This window comes from Gracilinanus agilis, chromosome 2, assembly GCF_016433145.1.
Source record: "Gracilinanus agilis isolate LMUSP501 chromosome 2, AgileGrace, whole genome shotgun sequence".
Taxonomy (NCBI): Eukaryota; Metazoa; Chordata; class Mammalia; order Didelphimorphia; family Didelphidae; genus Gracilinanus; species Gracilinanus agilis.
In genome coordinates this window covers 166,922,164-166,930,474 of record NC_058131.1, presented here as the reverse complement: position 1 = coordinate 166,930,474, position 8,311 = coordinate 166,922,164, and positions in this window count along the sequence as shown.

The window sequence follows — 8,311 nt, the reverse complement described above, 5'->3', positions numbered from 1 at the left end:
TGTTGAAGCTCAGAAATAAAACCAACTTTTCTGGTTCCCAGTAATCATTGTTCTAGCTAGAAGATCCCTCTCTTATAGATTGCTTTTCTCAGGTTAATACTAGACTCATTCAAAAGAAAAAAAAAATGCCACTTTGATGCTAACTATGAGGCGGCATATAAAACATAGCAGTTAAAAAAGGGACTTAAAGTGCAGCTATCAAAGATGTAACAACACTTCAAGTGAACACCCTGGAATCCCTTAAATTCTTTACACAGAACAAATAGGACTTATCGGGGCTGTCCCGGGATTTATTTATTTGAATAATGTAGTAATAAATTGAGGCTATAGTACCATCAATGAGATGGCAGGTACATAGGAACATTGACACACTAAGGAGCCATTCCTCTTTGACCATTGAAAAATATTGAGCTCTGAAACAACCACACCAATGCAACTATCAATAATATGGAAATAGGTCTTGATCGATGACACGTGTTAAAACCAGTGGAAATGTGTGTCGGCTATGGGAGGGGGGTTAAGGGGAAAGTAAGTACATGAATCATGTAACCATGGAAAATTTTTCTAAAAAATAAAAATAAAATAAAACTGCTAGACCAAAAAAAAAAAATATTGAGCTCAGAAACAAAAATCAGAGGTTTGAAAAATATGCTCCTGACAGGGATGTACATGACCTAAAATAGAAGGTGGCCAAGTTCAAGAAGAGAGGATTAAGGGATAAAGAGGAAACTTTAAAAGGAAAACTAATTAAGGGATTGAGAATACCATGAGCCAACCAGGTTTGACATTTCTCAAGGAGGATCAAGGTCTTCCCCAACGTGTGCCCCATAGCCCTTAACCCTATGAACTCACCAGGCATCTCGGCAGATCCCATGAAGGAAAAATGCTTAATGTTTGGCAGAGGAATGTTGAGATAGATCATTTTTGAATAGTCTTCCTTGGGGGAATAAAATGAAATGTCATAAAGAACAGATTTGTCCTTCCCTTGTCATGTAGCCCCTCTGAGTGAACAAGCTTTTGTTCACTCAGAAATACTAGGGAGTTCTCTTAACTCACATCGTCACCAGCTCCCACTCTTTTGGCTCTTGACTGCCACGTGAAACCTGGCTTTAACTCCCAAGAAGTTGGGACCAGTGTTTGGTGGTGCTTTTCAGAAGAAGAAATTGAGAAACAGCTGCTGACCACACCTTGAGAGCAATGATTATATGAGAATAATAGTATGAGGTTGTATTTATATAGTACCTTTCACTCATGAAGCTTTATAAATACCATGTCTTTTACTCTCCTGGATTTAAAACTATTCAAATTTAATTATACAGGTTGATTTCCTTCTTATAATAGTTAACATTCATTTCCTTGGCTGTTCACAAAAATCTTTGCTCTTTCAAATTACCATTTCTACACTTCTAACTTACACATTTATCTTCATCAAATTTTAACCTAAAATTGGTACCGTATTGGAAACTGCATTAGGTCACAGTGGCTTTCTTTAGCTATAGGGAATTCTGTTTTACATTTTCCCCCCCTTAAAAATAAACAACAACAACAAAAAAAAAAAACCCTTAACCATCTGTCTTAGAATCTAAAAAAGTTTTGGTTACAAGGCAGAGTTGTGGTAAAGGCTAAGTCTTTGGGATTAAGTGACTTGCCCAACATGACACAGCTAGGAAATGTCTGAGGCCAGATTTGAACCCAAAATCTCCCATCTCCAGGCCAGGCTCTCTATCCACTGAGCCACCAAGCTGCCCATACTCTGTTTTACTTTCAATCTGCCCTTTGTACAACAGCCTCATTTTTCCTTTGTTCTATTTGTGACTTCATATTTTATTTGCTCTGAAAATAATTTTGGCATCTTTACCTTGTCCTTACAATTGTTACTGTTCTGGTTATTTTTTTTTAAATCTGCTTTGGTTTTGAAATTACATGTTGGATTTATTACATGCTTAAAAAGAAAAGCAGCTACATATAATCAAAATTCTCAATTTCAGTGCAATCTTCTCTTTTCTACTTTGTACATAGAAATGCTTATTTTGTTTGATGTTTGTTAGTTCAGAAAAAGATAAAATTTAATAATAAAAATTAAGATCTGCTTTGTTGCATAGTTTTTCACACGACAAATTTTTGCTGAATTTCATTTCCATTTCTGACCTTGTTTTCTCTTCTTTTTTTTAAACCCTCATCTTCTATCTTGGAATCAATCCTAAGAATTTATTCAAAGGCAAAAGAATAGTAAGGGCTAGGCATTTGGGGTTAAGTGGCTTGCCCAGGATTACACAGCTAAGAAGTGTCTAAGGCCAGAAATTGTTTTATTTCTAAAAGTTTCTTAATAATGGCCTCTCACCAACCAGGTGTTCCTGGTTTTCTCTCCATTTCCCACAAGTTGGTCTCAGGATATCTTTTCTCCCACCTCCCAAAACTTCTCATCACCCCATCGCCACCAGTTACCCATTCTGGATCATCAGACCTTTGTCGCTATACCTCTCAGGTGTTTCTGTAGTTTTAATTTCTTGCTATTTCCTTAATGTTTTTTTTTCCTCACATCTTGCCACATCTATTATGAATTGACTTTCCCTTCAAATAATCTTTGTATGATGACTTTGGGCTAGAATTTTAAAGCATCTTAGACCTGGACAGGACCTTAAGACAGCTCAGTCCTTATTATGCTTCTTATTATCCTCATTTTGTAGATAAGATAGTGGAAGCTAAGAGAAGTTATATGACTTGCCTACAATCTAATAGCCATTTGTTAGAGAATTGAGGTATTCCTTTGGCCCCATCCTCTACTGAGGTTAAATAGAAAAAAATGAATTCATAAAAGTCCATGAATAGCATGAAACTGAAAGCCTGTCTAAGCATTTCCTAAGCACTGCTTCCCGACCTGATCTCACCCCTTTCCTATGATATCCAAAGGACTATGGTCATGACTCAACTGATTGGTCCTGATGAAGAAGAAGTGAGGAGTAGTGACAAGAGCCATGACCTAAACATCAAATAAACCTGAGTTTTCATCCTGATTCTGCCAATAACTTTTTATATGTTACCTTCGATATTTCTTTGGGCCTTAGTTTTTTCCTCTATAAACATTTATTATGGTCAGGCTGGATAAACTTTAGGTTCCTGTCAGCTTTAACATTCCAGTTTTCAATTCCCTTTCCATATTTCCTTTGCAACAAATATGTTATCATTTTATGAGGATGCTTTTGTTACCCCAAATTATAATGAAGAATCGTTTCTATAAGGAAATTGAATTTGATTAATTATAGTCCTATTTAGCAAAGGGAAAAGGATTGAAAACAAATAAGATACCATCTTAAATAGAATATCATTTAGATCAGTGGTTCCCAAACTTTTTTGGCCTACCGCCCCCCCTTTCCAGAAAAAAATATTACTTAGCCCCTGGAAATTAATTTTTTTTTAATTTTAATGGCAATTAATAGGAAAGATAAATGCACCTGTGGTCATCACTGCTCCTCTGGATCACTGCAGCACCCACCAGAGGGCAGTAGCGACCACTTTGGGAATCACTGACTAGATTATACACTTTTCCATTTCTTTTCTTATGCTTCTTGACAGATGGGCAGCTAGGTGGCCCAGTGGATAGAGCACTGACCCTACAATCAGGAAGACTTATCTTCCTGAGTTCAAATCTGGCCTCAGACACTAACTAGCTATGTAACCCTAGGCAAGTCACAACCTCTGTTTGCCTTAGTTTCCTCAACTGTAAAATAGGGATAATAATAGCACCTTTATTCCAGGGTCTGTTTGAGGATTAAATGAAATAAAATGTAGAAAAAGTGCTTAGCACATACTAAGTACTATACAAATGCTAATTACTATTACAGTCCATTTATGTTCATCATACACTTCTGCATTATCTTTTCTCTCTTCCATTCCATTCTAATCTTTGGTCTTATTTCAGAATGCTACTTATAGTATTCTTGTTTTCCTTTGAGGTTTGGTTCTGATGCCATCTATTGTGTGAAGCTTTCCCTTGATCTTTCCTCTCCTAGTTGCTTCTGCTCTTACTCTTCTCGAATAAGGACAACAAATGTCAACAAATATAGAAGGTTTCAGAAGACAGATGGAATGGCCCCAGGGTCCTTAGGGTACAATAGCAAAGCAGATCTTAATGTATCTTCAGTGTTCTTCTACCGATAAAACCATATCCATTTCTGAAGTTGAATGTTTGATGACACCAAGGACTTCAAAGGTAGGAATTTTCTTTTCTAGATCTTTAGTAGCTGTGACTGCTGAGGAAGTGGAGGCTGAACCACCTATAGAAGCAGCTGCCAGGTTGCACCTCCATGAGGGCTAATGCCCCGGATGGGACCTGGGTCTGAAGGACAAGGAAACAGAGGGACAAAGAAGGAACTCTGAGCTATGAACCAAGGGATTTAGATTCTACTCTCTGTGGCTTTACCTGAGATACATCACCTTTCTGGCTATTGACTTCCTCCCTTGTAAGATAAATGGACTGGATTTAATTCAGTTCAATTTAACAAATATTTATTCAACACCTACTCTGTGTAAAATTATTAGTGTTAAGTACTGGGGATGCAAAAACAAAAATGGAAACTAATGCTTATTTTCTAAGAGGTTATGCTCTACCATATTGCATGGGGCTATCAGAGAGAAAACTCACTGAGCTTCCTTTCTGCTTCTATGTGGCCACCTGTGTTAGCCCAGAGCCTGGGCAATTTGAGGATGATGGAATTGGAGAAGCCGTTTTGGGGTGGCCATGTGCATAATGTAGCATCGAGGAAGAGTTTGGCATTTTGAAGATTTTTTGAAGATTTCTGGCCTCTGATCCAAAAGAGCCATTGACTTAGTGGATCTTTATAAGCACATGTCACTTTTTTCTCTTTCTGTCTGGATCCTATCAGAACTTTTGTAAGTCACTTCTCATGAAGAGTTGGGGAAAACCAACTTATCTAATTCTCTAACCTGGCAACCATGTGGCCATAAGTACATGTCAACAAAAGCCCTTGTCCTGCCTCAACAAACCCAATCCTAGTTTAAGGGCTGGCTCTTCTCTGTTTATACTTTCCTAATATTTTTGTGAATAACTATTGATTCTGACATAGATATATCCAAGCTTAGAGACTATCTAATGGGTTTAAGAAATTTGGTAGTCTTAATTTTTTTTTGTGAACATTTATTAAAAACCATTAGTAAGGGGGGCAGCTGGGTAGCTCAGTGGATTGAGAGCCAGGCCTAGAGACTGGAGGTCCTAGGTTCAAATCTGGCCTCAGACACTTCCCAGCTGTGTGACCCTGGGCAAGTCACTTGACCTCCATTGCCTACCCTTACCACTCTTCTGCCTTGGAGCCAATACACAGTATTGACTCCAAGATGGAAGGTAAGGGTTAAAAAAAAAACATTAGTAAGCATTATTTGTAATAGGGATACACTGAAAGCCTTCCCAATAAGATTATGGGTGAAGTAAGGATGTTCATTATCAGTACTATTATTCAGTATTGTATTAGAAATGCTAGCTATTGCAATAAAAGAAAAAAGGAATTAGAATAAACAAAGAAAAAACAAAATGACAACTCAATGCAGATGATATGATGGCATACTTAGAAAATCCCAGAGAATCAACTGAAAACCAAATAGAGGGGGCAGCTGGTGGCTCAGTGGAATAAGAGCCAGGCCCAGAGACAGGAGGTCCTGGGTTCAAATGTGGCCTCAGATACTTCTAGCTGTGTTACCCTGGGCAAGTCACTTAACCCTCATTGCCTAGCTCTTACCCCTCTTCTGCCTTAGAACCAATACACAGTATTGATTCTAAGACAGAAGGTAAGGGTTTACAAAAAAATGAGTAGAAATAATTAGCAACTTTAGAAAAGTTGCAGGATATAAAACAAATGCATATAAATCACTGGCATTTCTATATATTACCAAAAAATTCAGCAGGAAAAGATAGAAAGAGAAATCCCATTTAGAATAACTGTGGACAATATAAAATACTTGGGTGTCTACCTTCCAAGACAACCCCAAAAACTATATGAACATGACTGCAGAACATTTTTCACACAAATAAAGTCAGATTTAAACTACCAAAAAACTATTTTATAGACCTTGAGAAAATAATAACAGGGGCAGCTGGGTAGCTCAGTGGAGTGAGAGTCAGGCCTAGAGACAGGAGGTCCTAGGTTCAAATCTGGCCTCAGCCACTTCCCAGCTGTGTGACCCTGGGCAAGTCACTTGACCCCCATTGCCCACCCTTACCACTCTTCCACCTATTGAGACAATACACCAAAGTACAAGGGTTTAAAAAAAAAATTTAAAAAAAAAAGATAGAGAAAATAATAACAAAAGGCCAAGAATATGAAGGGAATTAATGGGGGCAGGGGGAAGAGGTTGAAGCTGGGAGTGGAGGGGAGAATATGAAGGAAATTGACCAACCAGTACGAAATCTCAAATTGTATTATAAAGTAGTGATCATCAAAACAATCTGGTACTGGCTAAGAAATAAAATGATAGATCATTGGAATGGATTAAGTGCAAAATACACAGTAGTAAATGTCCATAGTAACCTAGTGTTTAATAATTCCAAAGATCTAGGCTTTTGGTGTAAAAACTTATTATTTGACAAAAACTTCTGGAGAAACTAGAAAATCGTTTGGCAGAACTACATATAGACCAATATCTCACACCCATACCAAGATAAAGTCAGAATGGGTACATGATATAGAAAAGGTGATATCATACGCAAATTAGAGGAGCATGGACTAATTTAGCTGTCAGATCTATGGATAAGGGAAGAATTTATGACCAAAAGATAGAAAGTATTATAAGATATAAATGGCTAATTCTGACATTAAATTAAAATGTTACATAAATAAATCCAATACAACAAGATTAGAAGGAAAGAAAAAAGCTAGAAAAAAAATGTATTTCAAGTGTCTCTGATAAGGGTCTCATTTCTCAAATATATAAATAATTAAGATAAATTTACAAGTTATTCCCCTGTTGATAAATGGTCAAAGGATATGAAAAGGCTGCTTTCAGATGAAGAAATCAAAATCTTTCATATGAAAAAGTACTCTAAATCATTATTGATTAGAGAAATGCAAATTAAAATAACTCTGAAGTATCCCCTCATAACCATCAGATTAAAAATGCAGAAAAGGAAAATATGTTGGAGGAGGTATAGGAAAATGTGGACACTAATGCACTGTTGATGGAATTGTGATCTGATCTAACCATTCTGGAAAGCAATTTGGAACTATGCCCAAAGGGCTATAAATCACAGTATACTCTTTGACCCAGCAATACCACTACTAGGTATGTATTTATAAAAAGGATATTTAAAAAAAGGAAAAAGATCTATTTGTTATATATATTTTTTTTAAAAAAGGAAAAAGATCTATATATATATATGTGTGTGTGTATGTATATATATATATATATATATATATATATATGTCCTTTTTGTTGTGGCAAAGAATTGGAAATTGAGGGGAATGTCCATCAATTAGGGAATGGCTGAACAAGTCGTGGTATGTAATTATAATGGAATACTATTGCACTATAAGAAATGATAAGCAGGATGCTTTCAGAAAAGCCTGGAAAAACATGAACTGATGCAAAGTTAAGTGAGCAGAACCAGAATAACATTGTACACCGCAACAACAATATTGTAAGATGATCAGCTGTGACTTAGCTATTCTCAGCATTGTAACCATCCAAGACAGTCCCAAAGGATTTGTGATGAAAAATGCTGCCTACCTCCAAGGAAAGAACTGATAGAGTCTGAATGTAGGTAGAAGCATATTATTTTTCACTTTATTTTTTATAGACATTTTTCTTGGCCTATGTTTTCTTTCACAGCATGACTAATATGAAAATATGTTCTGTGTGATTATACATGTATAAACTATATCAAATTGCTTGCCATCTCAGGGAGAAAGGGGAGGAAAGAGAGTGAGAGAATCTGGAGTTCAGAATTTTTTTAAATGGACATTAAAAATTATTTTTATATGTTATTGGAAAAAAGTATTATTAAAAAAAAAACTCCAACAAATATTGATCCTGATGTGGACATATCCATGCCTGGAGACCACCATATAAATCTGAGAGATTTCAGTGGTCCTGATTTTCTGTGAACATATATTGATCTTAATATGGACTTGTCTAACCTTGAAGACCACCATGTCAGTCTGAGAAATTCAGCAGTCCTGGTACCTTTGGTCAGAGTTAACTAGCAACAAGGAAGAGTCTCTTATAGCTACTCCAGTACACTTGGAGCCAACAACCACCAAAAAGAGGATGGGTACAAGTTCTGACTCAGCTTGTCATGAAAGGA